Here is a 15,213-nt window from a genome sequence, read left to right on the forward strand (position 1 = left end):
CTGTTCTTCATGAAAAACAATAGCAGAATCAGGTCCTAAATGAGAGAATTATTCAACCTTTCTCATTTGTCTCCTATAAATTATCTTCTCTGTGTTGACATTTGTTTTCCCTGGAGGAAAGGACTGGCTAACAGCATTATTATTACAGTGAGCAGAAGACAACGGTGGGAGTAAATAGTGAGGATACCTTAATACTTGATTTAAGACTTATCAATGAGATTGGTCACAAGCAGTCCTGTTTTGTACATCACAGCAAGGAGTCAGGAAGCTACCTTGAACAAGCCCTAATGGTCACTCCATTGCAAATGAAGAGCTCCTATGGTAAAGAGGAGTGATTAAGCATCTCACAGCTCCAGATCAAGTTCCTTACTCTCAAAGAGTGGTCTGAAACATGTAAGCAGGTAGCAAGTTGCAAAGATAAGCTTGCAGATTGCTCATATTCTGTTCTCTAGCTATTTGGTATTGTCCACTGTTGAGGCAAGACACTGAGCTGGTGGACTGGTACAGCTGTTCTTTCCTTTGTGTAAGGTTATCATCACTGGATGTGTGTCAGTGATGCAGACTGAGGGCAAGTAGCTAGGAGCCAGTGTGATAGAATTGGGAGGACACCACAGGAGGACCGAATAGCATCACAAACTTTTGTTGTACCTAATGATGTTTTTTCTCTTTAATGATCTTTTTCTTTTCTTTTTGAGATGCCTCTGGTTCAGTTTTTGGAGTGCCATTGTAGGAAACCAACTCAGTAAGTTCATATTCAGATGCTCAGATTTTTTCAGTACCTCATCCATTATCCTGTATTAGTGAAGAATTAAGATATTTGACATTAACACTGTCTGTTGGTAACTTCTTTAAAGCTGGCAAATATATTCTTGCATTTCCCACAGCTTTCCATTCTTTCCCAGTTCTTTCCCAGTGTTCTCTCTTTGAAGCACATTTTTGCTGTGATTAAACAATGTGGCTAAAGTATTCTCTGGAGACTCCCTTTGACAAAATTGCTGCCTGCAAAACAGGCAAAGCTAATGGAAGGGCCAATGCCACCAAATAAATCTTACAGCATGAAGAAAAGGCAGAGTGGACTTTTCCTGGCAGTTTTCCAAGTCTCACTGTTTCTATCATAGTATCATAGTATCAGTCAGGGTTGGAAGGGACCACTAGGATCATCGAGTTCCAACCCCCCTGCCATGGGCAGGGACACCCCACACTAGATCAGGCTGGCCAGAGCCTTGTCCAGCCTGCTCTTAAACACCTCCAGGGACGGTTCCCCAACCACCTCCCTGGACAACCCATTCCAGGGCTTCACCACTCTCATGGTGAAGAACTTCCTCCTCACATCCAGCCTGAATCTCCCCACCTCCAGCTTCATTCCATTCCCCCTAGTCCTATTCACTGCCTGATATCCTGAGAAGTCCCTCCCCAGCCTTCTTGTAGGCCCCCTTCAGATACTGGAAGGCCACAATCAGGTCACCTCAGAGCCTTCTCTTCTCCAGACTGAGAATGATCTGCTATTCTCTACTTTATATTACGAAGACTTCAGAGCTATTTCTAATTCCTGTGTGGTACATAAGCCATTTCAAGGATCTTCAGATGGAATCTTACTTGTAGCCAGACTTCAGTGAAATTACCCTCTTAAAAATAAGAAACAGTAAGGGTTTACAGAAATTCTGAATGCTAATGATCAAGTGAAAAAAAAAAGAGGTGAAGCAGAGATTAATTTGATTTTTGCATATGTGAAAATATGTTTCACTTGCAATGAAGTGAAACATATTTTCCCCCATGGTTTTACATGTCTGTGGGGGTTTTTTATTGGTTTGGTTTGGTTTTGTAGGGTTTTGTGTGTGTGTATTTAATAAGTGAGTTGATTTGGAATGACTAAACTTCACTTGGCATTTACTGCCATTTATTCAATAGCAGTATTAATTAAGCCCACAACTGGAAGTTTCAGAGCTGTGGCAGATCAGGTCTCCAGATAGGGTGTTTGGCTGGCTCTGAGGTTTTTCTCAGCTATAACATCATATGGTGACACTGGTTTTTGGACCCAAGAGGGTATCTGTGTATGGAGGATATGCTGGGCAGATATCAAAGTTGTTTCTGAGCTGGTGTTGAGCTCTGTGAGAGGGTAAGTCCTGCTGTAGGTTAACCAAAATGCCTAGTGGATGGACCCAGATCTTCTGTGTCTCAGTATTTTACTCAAGACAAATCTGTGAAGGTGTTTGGTGCTTACTCATTGTTTTCATCATTCATTTTTTGTTATCAAATACGCTGGGAACAGATTCCTGGGGACAGGACAGGTTGTATTTTTCAGAAACACTATTGAAATGGTAAGTCCCTCACAGAAGTGATCTCTGTCACAGCAGTCAAGCGCATGCAAGCTTGTCATGTCCATTTCACAGTTATGCTGACTGTACTGAAATCCCCAAGTCTGTCTGACATTAACACTCTCTTTTAATACATTCACTCCTTCAAAATGTCACTTAAGTGAAAAGTAAGCTGTAAGTGATTGGGTGAATCCCCCAGAACGGGCAAAGCAATGCAGCTTTCCCTTCTAAGTTAGCATTCTGGACTTTGTATTGTAGTCAAAGTTACAGCCCTCCCAGCAGCAGTGCTACTCCATGTTTCTGAACTGAAAGATAGTCTAGAAGAAACAAATGGAAGCTAATGGGCTTTATTTTCAGAGCATCTTAATTTTCTGTTAATTCAGTTGCCACTATGAGACCTCAGCATTCAGCAAATGCTTAGCATCTTTCAGTATTTAAAGCATCTTTCATCTTCTTCACACTCTGTGAGTTAATAGTTCATGAAGCAAATTCAAAGAAAGAGGAAGTGTCACTTTGACTCTAGGAAGTTCCATCCCGCAAAAATAACACTGGATTTGACAAGATACTTAAAGGTGGAAAATAATGCAGGTATTTCCCTACTTTTACTTTGAAACTCAGATCCCATAGAAGAGCACTTGCATAAATTCCACTCAGAGTATAAATTTAATATCCACAATTGCAGACAGAAAGAGTACAGCATCCACTGAAAATGATTTATTGGTGAATTTGCAGCAGAAAAGTTCCCTTTGGTTCTTCTTTCCTTGCTGACATTGAAAATGAAGCACTACAGTATTTAGAGCTACAGAAACACACAGATTAGCAGAAAATTCTGCTCTAAACTATGTGGCTTGCATCTAAAGGTGCAAAGAAAACACACTGGGTTTAAAATTTGTTTCTTTCTCTTGGTAATTGTAGCTCACTTTATCAGAACAGTAAAAAGCAGCCTTGCCAGATCCCAGTGAAGATGCTGGTTTAGTTAGCTGCTGAATGAGGAATACAGGGCTTGCCAGGCTGCACCAGATTGTTCAGATAGCACTTTGAATCATGTCCTTCAGCTTTTGCCAATACTGCACCCATGCAGGATGGAGTAATGAAGTGTGAGATTGTTCCCCACACAATGTAATGCCAACTGACAGCGGCAGGACGTTACTCACAGCCTTCAACCTTCAGATCAGCAGAGGGCAGTGACAGCAGAGATCCAACCTGTGCTTCAGCATGGAAAGCTTTTACACATGAGTAAAACAACATATAACTGACACTAGCTCCTGACCTCAGTGTGTTTTACCATACAGGAGCAGTGCTTTCATGGTGGTCACAGCAATAGGATTCAGGCAGCATGAGCAGGATTTTAATTCCTGATGGTCTAAGTACATATTTATTTATTTAAATGTGTATTTGTTTGAGTGTTGCTTTTAATTCTGGTTGGAGGAAAACAAAAGCAGGCTTTAGGGGTGAAGGATGACATTCCCTGTGTTGAAATGGAGTTATTTGTGGAGTGGAAAGTTAGGCACTTTGAGATAAAGCTGTCCCTCCTCTTACTGAGGATGTCTGTGCTGAGCCAAGGTGGGTGATCCACTTCTCTGCAAGGTGATTTTTGCAGCTGTGTAGAAGTGTGCTACATGGACAAGGTAACCAGCAGCATTTCTGAGAGCAAGAACAAACACTGCAGGTTTTATAAAAACATCCCAGTATTTTTTAGTTCCTGTAGAGGGATAAATCAGTCACCTTGGTGAGAAAAATATTAGGTTACAGTTTTGTAGAAACTTCAAGTGTGATGATTTTCTGAGTGGCTCTGCCTATGGCCCACAAGAACCATTCAACAAAAACTGCTAAGCAAGCCCAAAAATGACCTTCTGTATTTTGTATTTATACTGAACCACGGTCTCTGCCCCAGTTGGTGCAATCCCAGCCATTCCAGTCTGATCACAGGAGGAACTGTAATAACCGTAGCAGAGCCATGTCACTTGGGCCAGAGCCCTGGGTACAGCTCTTTTTATTTATAGCACATTAATGATGAACATAAATTATTCTAACATCATTTGTACATGGTTTTATTTAGCTGGAAAGTTAAAAAACCAAAAACAAATACAAAACCAAAACAAAACCCAACAACAAAAAAAACCCAACAAAGGCTGTAGTTCTGAGTAAGCCTGGAAAAACTACAGGTCTGTCTCATTTCTTGACAGAAAATCACTCCTTTAGTTTTTGCTCAACTGTGGTCCTTTGTGTGGAGGTGACAACACAAGAAAGCCCTGAGGAACCAGGATTCCACCAAGCAGAAAGTTCCCTGAATATGAAGTGTTTAGTAACTTGTGGTTGATCAGTGAGAAGAGTCAACAGATACCTTGAAAAAATATTTCTTGTGGAGAGGCAAGCAGTGCATGTGTTTGCTGTGAATGAACAGAGCAAATAAATCATACTGTCAGACCAAAGTGGCATTTGCTTCATAAAACCTCACAGCAAAATGTTAACTAACAGCAGGAGAGGACAGCTTCTGGGAAAGAGGAGGAGTTATTAATGGACTTAAGTAATATGACTGCAAAGTCTTGTTGAAGCTATGAAGAAAATCATCATTCAAAACTAGGTCTGCATCTAGCTGTATCTGTCTGTTCAGAAGAAATCTAGCTGCAAAAGAGGGTAACTGTTGCTGAGCATGTGAATACAACCAGCAATAACTGGGCTTGGCAAATATGCTCGATGGACACCATCTTCTATCATTAACCTCCTTGCATACCCTTCCCATCCATTCAGAGTGGCACAGCCAACTGCTGTCAGTTCCTTCTCCATCCTCAGGCATCAACCAGCGTTTCATTTTCCTTCCCTTGGTGCTTCTGTCCAGCTGTGCCAAGCACTGCCCTGGACGCAGAACTTGGCATTTTTAGAACTTTCATATCTGTTGCTTTGATGAAACTTGTTTTCCTGGCACAGTGATATTTCTGGACATTTGTTGTTAGCAAGGAGTGTATGCTGAGCAAATGAAACAAAGAGGCAATAAGGCTGCAGAGGAAGGCATAGTAATTTGCATGTGTTACAAGATGTCTGCCAGAACTGTTTCACTGGGACCCAGTATGGAAGTAATCTTTCTAGATAAAACTCACAAAGCTAGACAAAATCCCACTTACCACTCTAAGCCTTTATCTGGACCATTTCTTGGCCACGACAAGACACATGCTTCTCTCCTGTGCCATACTCAAAAGCCCAATACGTTTCAGTTTCATGATACTCCTGCGTGTAAAGCCTTCTGACTACAGACTGCTCTTACTAAGTCATGACTGTACAAAGACTTTAAGAGGGCAGATCTGCACAAGTATTGCTGGGGCTGTGGCAGATCAGCTCAAGATCTGCTACCAGAGAAGTATCACGTGTCAGTTATGCTTTCCAAGTGGCATCAAAGCCTTCACTGAAACAGCAATTTCAGACTACCCCATAAACAGCAGAGGAAGAAGGGACAGAGCCAGCAATCCTTGTATGACCCTAAGATGAGGGTATGGGTTAATGTAGAGTGGGAAAATGTGGACTTCACTCCAACGCCCAAAATACACAGACAACTATTTTCTCAAGTGACTAGGAATAGTATAAAGACTTTCCAATAAAATCGGATGAGGAAAAACAGTCTGCAGGGACTGGTGAAGAATAAGGCAATGAGTAGGAAGACTGTTCCAGCATGTAATAATCACTGCTAATCAGAAATAGGTCACTGCAGAAATGGTAGAACAGCTGAACACCACAATACGTTAGGGGTCTATATCCAAGCAGAGAGCCAGCTTCTGCCATTTTAAGTTTACTGCAGAGTCTGTCAGTAAAACCCAAGCTGCTTTCTGTTGGTCTGGAGGCAGGCTGTGAGTCCTGTGAATACATGTGAGGAAATTTTAAAAAGACAATACATTTGCTCCTTTTGAGGCTGACTCAAGCTAAGAGAGAGAAAAATAAGCAAGTGAAATGAGCCCAGGAGAAGGAGCACAGAGGAATTGCTTATCACCACCTCCAATTCCTGCAATTTTGCCTTAAAGTAAAATGCAGCTTTTGAGGAAGAAATAAATAAATAAATATGAGGAACAGAACCAAATCAACTGGAATAAGCAGAAACAGCTTCTCAGTGTTTCCTTTGGGGGGATTAAACAGCTCCAAGTGGGTTTTAGATCTTGTGACATTATCATTCATCTTTGGCCTTCCCTCACTTCAGGCTGTCAGTTTTGTTGAACTGCACTGCATGAAAAGTACTTTTTCCTCTTTGGCATGGCACCAGCAGATGAGAGATATTTCAGCAGTTCTGTCCTGTGGGGATAGCAACTGCTGGATTTTACTAATCCATCTGAGATTATTGCTCTAGTTCAGATAATGGAACCTACTTATTTCCTGTTATATGTCCCTCCCTTTCCTACAGAGCTAGCTATGAATTCTGAACTAGTTCTCTCTTTATTTTCAAGAAAAGAGAAGAGAGTACCCAAATCATGGGGAGCCTTTTAACCCAATAAAGGCTTTCTCTGGGGCTTGTAATGCTTCCTAGGGAAACAGACCATTGCTACTTAGGTCCATTGCTTAGAGGAATTAATCACTGAGCATTACTAGCAATTGAGAAAACACACATACTTTCAGATGTCATCATCATAGCTTTGTGCATTTATCAGAAGATTAATGAGGAAACATTGTAGAAGCCTGATTCCTTTATACCACTGAATTTGCATGAAAAAGACGTCTAACCTGGTGGGAATTATTCCCAGGGAATGCCCCAGGACAAGATGACTGTGGTGGGTTGAAGTTTTCCCCCAGCATTAACTTTTGCCAGACCAACTCAGTTAGAAGGAAATGAAGTTGTATTTACAAGCAAACCCCTACACTTTACAATGGAATGCAATGCAATGAATATATACAACATATACAGGGTTTACAATGTTATACAGATATTTACAATTAATAAACAGCACAAGGATCCCCCTGGCCAAGGACCAGGGGAAGCTACTAGCTTCTCCCTCCCTAACCCCCCCTTACTAGCCTGCACAAAAGGGACAAGAGAAAGCAGCAGAGAAGTTAGACTTAGCCAAAGCCAGCTGATAAGCAGGTTATCTCTCCCGAGCTAAGCAAAACAGCCAGAGATCAGAAGAGAAGATAAAAGGGGAAGAATTGTTATGGTACAGCTCCTCTTATTCTAGATATTTACCCAATGAATTTGTTTAGAATAATCTTTTGTTTTCCTTTTTACACCCAATAGTAATGTATTTGTATTTTTCTACTCTTCTGCTCAAAATCTGTAACTAAATTGCAAAGGCACAGCCTAAAACCACCATAATGCTCAAGACAGTAATGCCAGAAAATCTTCCCTGCAGCATTTTGTGCTACTCCAGGGTGTTTCAGTGCGGAGGCTGAGGCCTTGTTTTGCCTGTTCCTGACCAGCTTTGTGCTAACTAAAGCAAAGCTGCTCTGTCTTACACAAGGAGCCACAGAAGAAGCCTCCTTGCTCCTATTACTTTCATGGGTGAAGCAAAGCAATGAGGGCCCAGAGAAACACAGAAATGTTTTGTTTCTATCTTTCTGGAGAAGAATGGAAAGGAAAGTGAGATAAGATACCTCTGAAACACTTTGTGGGGCTATGTCAACACATAAGCTGTCATTAAGTGAGAGAACCAGTTCTGCATTATTAAAACCTGAGGTTTTTGTTATATCCAAGGGAATTTTATATTTATTCCCTCTGAATATTCAGAGAGGTGGAGCACCATAGGACTCCTTGGCATTCCCAGCGGGAGCACTGAAGATAACTCAAATTGCAACAGTCCTGGGACATAAAAATTACAGCAATAGATGTACAGACAAAACAGATGGCTGTGATATTTTGGCAGAAGTTGGTTTGGAACACAGCATCTCTGGGGAGCATGAGGAAACAAGGAATTCATTCCACTCTGCTAAGTCATGGATCACTCACAATTTGGCCAAAGAGAAGTTTCCTTCAAAGAAGAAACTGTCATGGAGCAAGTACCATTCTTTTGGATACTCTTTTGCCTTCCTTCTGCTGGCTAGATACTCTACCCAAAGTAACAATGGTAGATAGCCATCACAGACATAGTCAAAAGGAAGAACTTGTCTTTTCAGAGGAAGAACAGGTCCAGAAGCCCATGTTGTTCAGCTTAAGCAATTGGTAATCAAGGGAAAGTTTGGTGCAAACACAGTATCAAGGTACCTCCTACGGAGAAAGGCTGAAGGTACCTCTTCAATAACATGACAACTGTTGCTGCTTGGTGGCATGACCCAAAATGCATGAACAGAGTATTGCGATTTCTCCCCTCTTGCATCCAACATGCCTGCATTCACCAACAAGCTTAGCTTTCCTCTTCTGAGAATCAATTGACATCCTAACCCAACTCTCAGCCTTCCAACAGATCATTTTGAAAATTTGGGGGGGGGGGGGGGGGGGAGGGAAGTCTAGTGACTTCACATTTTCTGAACAAATGATCCAAATTTCTGCCCTGTTGGCTGATTTCCTTCAAGTGGTTATTCCATTTTAGAAATGTATAAAGTCCAAATTGTGAGCAGCTTGGCTCATGAAGCTATGGGATGGGCAGCAACCTGTGGAAGTTTGAGGGGCTTGATTGTACTTTGCCAGTTGCAACCCTACCATTTGATCTGCAACAATCTTTGCTGCTAGTGAGGAGTTAATTGCTGGGATGTGAAACTGAGGTAACATTATTGCAGCTCTCCTCTGAGATTGCTGAGAAACAACTGAGCGGAAGAGAGTCTTAATAGCAATCCAGTATGGACCATTTCCCCAGACCTTCAATTTCTTGCTGAAGATTGATATATTTAATTCTTTTAATTAATGTTGTCCCAGAGGTCAAGAAATTCCTAACTGACACTGGCAAGCAGGATTATACATTAAGCAGCACTTCCAGTTGTGTGCTGGCAGACAGACTTTTGGGGCAGAGGTTCTGGCTGATCTCATTCATCGCAAACCCCCTGCAGCACTTTGAGACCTGGTGTAGAGAGAGGAAGCAAGCACAAAACTGCCCCTTTAAAGTAAACAAAATCACCAGTTACAGCCCCAAATCTCATCTTCCAATTGAAATGGTTTGAGGAAAGAAATTATGGTTTTAGGCTTATTTTCTCCCAGCAGCACAGTATGACTGGATTGCACACATATGGAAATGAGTTCTTATCTGTCCCAACACACTCCTGATGGAGTTAGCTCTGAAGTACCTAATGGAGGCAATGATGGTGTCTGGACAATTTTCTTCATAGATGCTTCAAGTTCTATTTGTTAAATGTGTGTGGTATATCTAGAGAAAATAGATACAATATTCATTCCAACAAACACGTATCAGCCCTAGCTCAGGTCCACAGGAGGATAATATCCTTGATGTGTCAATGTATGAAGTCCCACTTGCCTTTATTCCCTCCTCACTGCCATTCCAAGGGGAAAGGAGACTGTGTCAGGGAAAAGCTGTATTTCATACAAATTAGAGGCATCCTTTTCCCACATAGGTCCTGAAGCCTCATCTTCCAAGTGTAAGCATGTGGTAGAGAAAAGAGCCTCCTAGAAAAACACTAATCTCCAGCATACTCTGCATCCTACTGCTGCCCAAGATGTTTCCCCATCCAAGGGCTGCATACCTCAGGGAGAAAATGGCATATTTGGTGTTAAATCTCAAGCTCTGCTTTAAGTGGCTGGAGCTAATGAAGGAGTTCCTGCTTCCCAGACACACATGAACCACTGTTATCTATGCACCAGCCCCCTCACACAGCTTTAGCCTCTTGTTCTGCTAGCTACAATCATCTGGGGCTGCTGAAGCCACCACAGCAAGGCCATGGGGGTAGTGGTGGCTATACCTGCCCTGCACAGGCAGGGAAGCTATTTGTATGGGGTGAAGCTCCATGAACCATTCAGAGCTATAGTGCCATCACCACTCTTCTTGTTTTTCTTCTGAAATGATGAAGTGACCCTAGAAACAAATTACTGTTTGAAGCCATTTCTGAGCAATTAATTTGTCCAGACTTCTGTGCTGCAGGCTATTATTTCTTTTTAATAAACAGAATCTGTCTGCAAGAAACCTGACTAGTAGAGATTTCTTAAGAGTAGGAATACAGCACAGAGCATCTGCAGGCAGTAGGATAAATTTTATTAAACATGAGTATGTGCAAGGAATTCATAACTTTGTTTTACCTGCTGAGAACTAAACTCTGCAGAATGTGACATGGAAAGAAACTACATTGGTGGAAACACTGAAACTACTGACTGGAAGAGAGACATTTGGGAAAATATTGACCTTAAGCAGTTATCTACAGGGATACTCTGAGCTTTAAAGAGATCAGTCACTTCCTTACACCTTAGTAGCAGTGTATGATCTTCTTCAGAGAGATGGATGCTGTCCAGAGAGAAGCAGTCCGCAAAATATGGCACTGTCCATTCACTACCTGTGAGTGGCCAACCTTTGTGAAAGGACAGTGTGTGAGCATTTGTCAAATCCTTCATCTTCTGCATGTCTGCAAAATTTCCCAGTTATTCTAAGCACATGGCAATTGCTTATGTCAGTTTAAAAGTCTAAAAATACCAGTTTCCTTCCGCTTCTGATTGTAGCAGTGATGGTGTGAGCTGCAGCAGCTGGCTTTGGCACAGGCTGCAATCGGATCTGACAGGGTCTGATGTTCTGGTGTGGCTCAGTATGATACTAAGCATCATTCACAACACCAAAATCAGAGTTTCAATCATGACTTTCATCAGACTAGATAAGAGCTGAAGTGGTGGATTCCCATTCTGGAATACTTAGACTGCAAGGTTGAGGGCTGAGTCAAGTAAGCAAGAATGTGCCCATGGTTTTAATTATGACAGCATTATAGATGAACTTACATTGCATTCTGGAGGCACACACTAATTGGCTACATATAATTTCTGTTCATTTCTGTAAGGATTTTTCTTTTGCTTGTTTTAGGGATGGTACATTCAAAGCACTCTTCCTGAAGACATCCTGTGAGCTCACAAAGTTCTGCTGGGGGATTCCTGATACTGCATTTTCTTCAGCGATCACTGCAAACACAACTTGCTCTCAGATTTTCTTTTGCAACTCTCCAAGAGATAAGCTAAATTTGATTGCAAATACAATGCCCTTCCGAAGAGAAACATTACCCTGAAAAGAAGAACAGCTGGAAAAAAATATGCCATTCAGTAGGGACTTTCCTATACTGATTTTAGGTGGAGGCACTTTGGGGAGTTAAATGCTTTAAATGGCTGAATAGTGTGACAAGCTTCCACATTTGTCTCCACAGACAGGACCTCTTTAAGATAACTTGGAGAGCCTGAGAAGCCTCCTTCTCTCCATTTCTTAAACCCACCATTTCTGTTGGCTTATCTGTTGCTGAGGGAGGGCAGCCCTGATGGTGCTGTGGATGAAAAAGCTACCTTAGAGCTCCCACCAAGCCTGAAGTACTCCTCAACCCACAACTGCTGCAGCAGCTGAGGACACCAGCTCTCCGCTCCCTCACTGAGTGGAGAATGACTCACAGTTTCAGAGACAGTTTTTCTAACAGGGCTTGGAAAGACAGCAATGTAGGAAGCAGACACTTCAGAAGTGAACAGTATTACCAGTAATTACAATAAGTTAAAAACCTCAGATTTTCACAACCCAAGAGGAAAATAGTAGGAATTACATCTCAAAAAGGCTTAATTGTGCAGAAATGGCACACTGATTGGCACCACGATGAAAGGAGAATTGAGAAAGCTGTGTATTTCCAAGATAGTGTCACATACTTAATGCAGCACAATTGAACAATCACTGGTTTACTTTTTTCTAGAGCAAAATAAATGTCAAAGAAGCTGATCTGCTGCAAGAGAGAACACTTCCCTGTCAAAACATCCATTTGCATGATATTGCTGTTGACTTAGCAGTGTATTGCTTTTTCTAAACGATATGAAGTGTAAATGAAAGCTGTAGACCAAAGGAAGCCTGTGTTGACTGGGTGAACATGCTGTGTTTCAATTAGATCTTCATTAATCATTGTTAGAGATGTTTCCTAAATAAGGTGGCATTATCTCTTCCTTAAATGAATGGCTGCAAATGCATTTATCAGTGGGAAGCACAAGCAAAATGAGTGCAAGATGCTTGAATAATTCCCACTAAGCTTTCTAAGGGGACTAGCCCCACTGCTCAAAATAGGCTTCTCTCCTCTTCTGTATTAAAATCCATTGAAAAGAGACACAACTGGGAAATAATTTCAGGATCTGAATATGCCTCTGGAATGAATTAAGCAATTTCTGTTTGATATAATGTCTTACAAATCCACATGCTACTACAAAGTAAAACCCTGAAGATACTGCGTCTTAGGAGGCCAGGCCAGAACCACCAGAATTAACAGCTGAAGGGACTCAAAGCACTGAAACAGAGATGTTTCAGTTTGATGGCAAGATTACTGTTGCTTGTGAACGCCTACAATTCTTGAGGCATACCTATCCAGGCTGTGCAGGTCTGAAGAACACTGCCAGGCCATCTTTGGAGGTACAGTAAGGGAATTAACATGTTGGAAAGGCTGAAAGAGAGTAGAAATCAGGCAGAAATCTGGGCTGAATGTAGTCACTGCTTATAATTAAACCAGTTGGTTTGGCAGAAGAATGCACTCAATTATGCAAGCAGATGCATGGTATAATTTAATGAACATATCTCCTTCTTTCTTCCGTAGGTAGCGACACCATTTTGCTAATTGCTGCAAAAATGCTAAGAGGGTAGGAACTATGGGAAATAAGACTGATGATCCATCTGCTAGGCAGAAGCCTTTGAGAGTAGCTGTTCCAGGTACAAGGAAAGGACATTGTAGACTCATCAGAGAATTTCTTCCTTTCCTGTAAACCATTGCACCTTGTTCAGTAAAAATCAGGAATGGGAGTTGCTCCTGTCTCAGGAAGAAGATGAACACAATTAAGTGGCAGAAGTGGGAGAAAGAAGTGGGGAAAGAGTAAGAGCATGGAAGAGGACACATATTTTGGGGGAAATTTAGCTTTATGGGCAAAATCAGGCAGTAATACTTCACTTCTCATCATTGGATGAGACAACCTATAAACTGCTTTTGCTTACAAACCCTTCTCTGCCAAAAGCAGCTTGTGATGGTAGAGACTGAATCACTGCTGCTGGTCGCACAGAGAGGAGGGGCTGCCCATATGCTTACTCTGTGTTATTAGCTCCAGCATATGAAAGTGACAGCTCTAGGAGGGAATAGAGAAAATACAATGAACTTCAACGGTCCTGGCATAATGGCTTTTAGGGACTACAGCAGCCAGCATAAAAGTGATATTCCTCTGTGGCCGATACATACTGGAATCCAAACTTAGAGCCAAACCAGTTCTCCAGTAAGGGGAGCTGGAAGAATAGTTAATAGCTTTCCTCAGGCAGCTGCAATAAGCATATGCAGGAGATACTATTCTGAATAAATGTAAAAATAACATTTTTGTGGCTTTTAAAACATATCTTTTGTAATCTCCTAACCCAGGACTGGTGAATCATCATGTCATGCTGTCATTTGTGGAAGTGCAGCAGATGGAGGAGCAGTCATCAGTGATCCATCAGAAATCATCTCAAGGCTGAAAATGGTGTCATGGGCCACTCTCAGAGAGAGAACTGTGCTGGAAGACAGCTTCTGGAGACAGAAGGTTCTGCAGGAGCCCTGGATCACAATATTTGTGATGGGTGTGTATATTGTATAAGAAACTATGGGAAGTAATGTTACCAGATCATTCATAAATGTGTCAAAAGCAAAGCAATACTGCAGTTACTCATCTGATGAGCATTAAAGCAGCCATCTTATGTTTATGCATCACAATACAATCCTTAATTACTTGATTGCATACTCTGTTAATTTAGGACCTGTTTCAACCACTGCTCAGGGTGAACTTCATGCGATAAATCAGCTACATACAAAGTCGTGGAGTGAGTTAGTCAGTGATACGCCTGAAGGGACAGAAGGGATAGCTGCTGAGCATGTCACCTGAAATCAAACTCCCCAGAGGTGGTTGCTAGTTGTATCACTAATTTTGTGGCAGCTGAGATATTCTAATGCACAGCACCACGACATGTTTTATAGCAGTACTGGCAAAGAACAGCTGCAGTGAATGCTGATTAGTGTGAACAAATGGAGTGTTATTGATACAGTGGTGAGTACAGAAGAGAACTGTGCTGAAGGTACCCCAAAAATGTGCATCCTGATCAGCACACCCATTTTTCTTTTTTTTTTCTCCTTTTTGTCTTCTCTGAGCAACAGGAATTGTGCCAGGTTCAGCTGGAAGTCTGTTATGCAAATAAACACCAGTGACACAAAGCTCCTGGGTTAGTATCATTAGTGATGTTAAAAAGTAGTTACTAAAAGCTGCACATTGTATTTATGGAATCATACCATAGAGAGGAAAAATGTCTCTTGGAACTTGATTTAGTGTTGTCTCTCCCATGAAATAGCTATTATGATAAAGTCATACAGAACAGGTATTTCATTGCCATCTTCAGGGAGCAGAACCAGCAGGGTCATTTGGGCCTATACTTGTCCAGTTGATTCTTCTGCCCAGCAAAGATGGGGAGACTAAGGCAGTCAGGTGAAATGGCCAGCTGGGAGGCTAAACATTTTCTGCTAAATCATAGAATCACAGAATGACTTAGGTTGGAAGGGACCTTAGAGATCATCCACTCCAACATCCCCACCATAGGCAGGGATACCTCTCAACTAGACTCAGCTGCTTAAGGTCTCATCCACAACCTCCCTGGGCAGCCTGTTCCAGATGCTCACTACTCTTGTACTGAAGAATCTATAGGCAGGAGGTGATGTAAATCTGCAATATGCCTGACACAGAAAGGAGGTACAGGGTGCATCACAGTTCCCCAAAAGACTTGTTACTAGAAATTCTGTCCATGCAAAGGACAGTCACAAAAGTTTAAGTGGA

The sequence above is a fragment of the Dryobates pubescens genome, chromosome 16 (genome assembly GCF_014839835.1).
Source record: "Dryobates pubescens isolate bDryPub1 chromosome 16, bDryPub1.pri, whole genome shotgun sequence".
Taxonomy (NCBI): Eukaryota; Metazoa; Chordata; class Aves; order Piciformes; family Picidae; genus Dryobates; species Dryobates pubescens.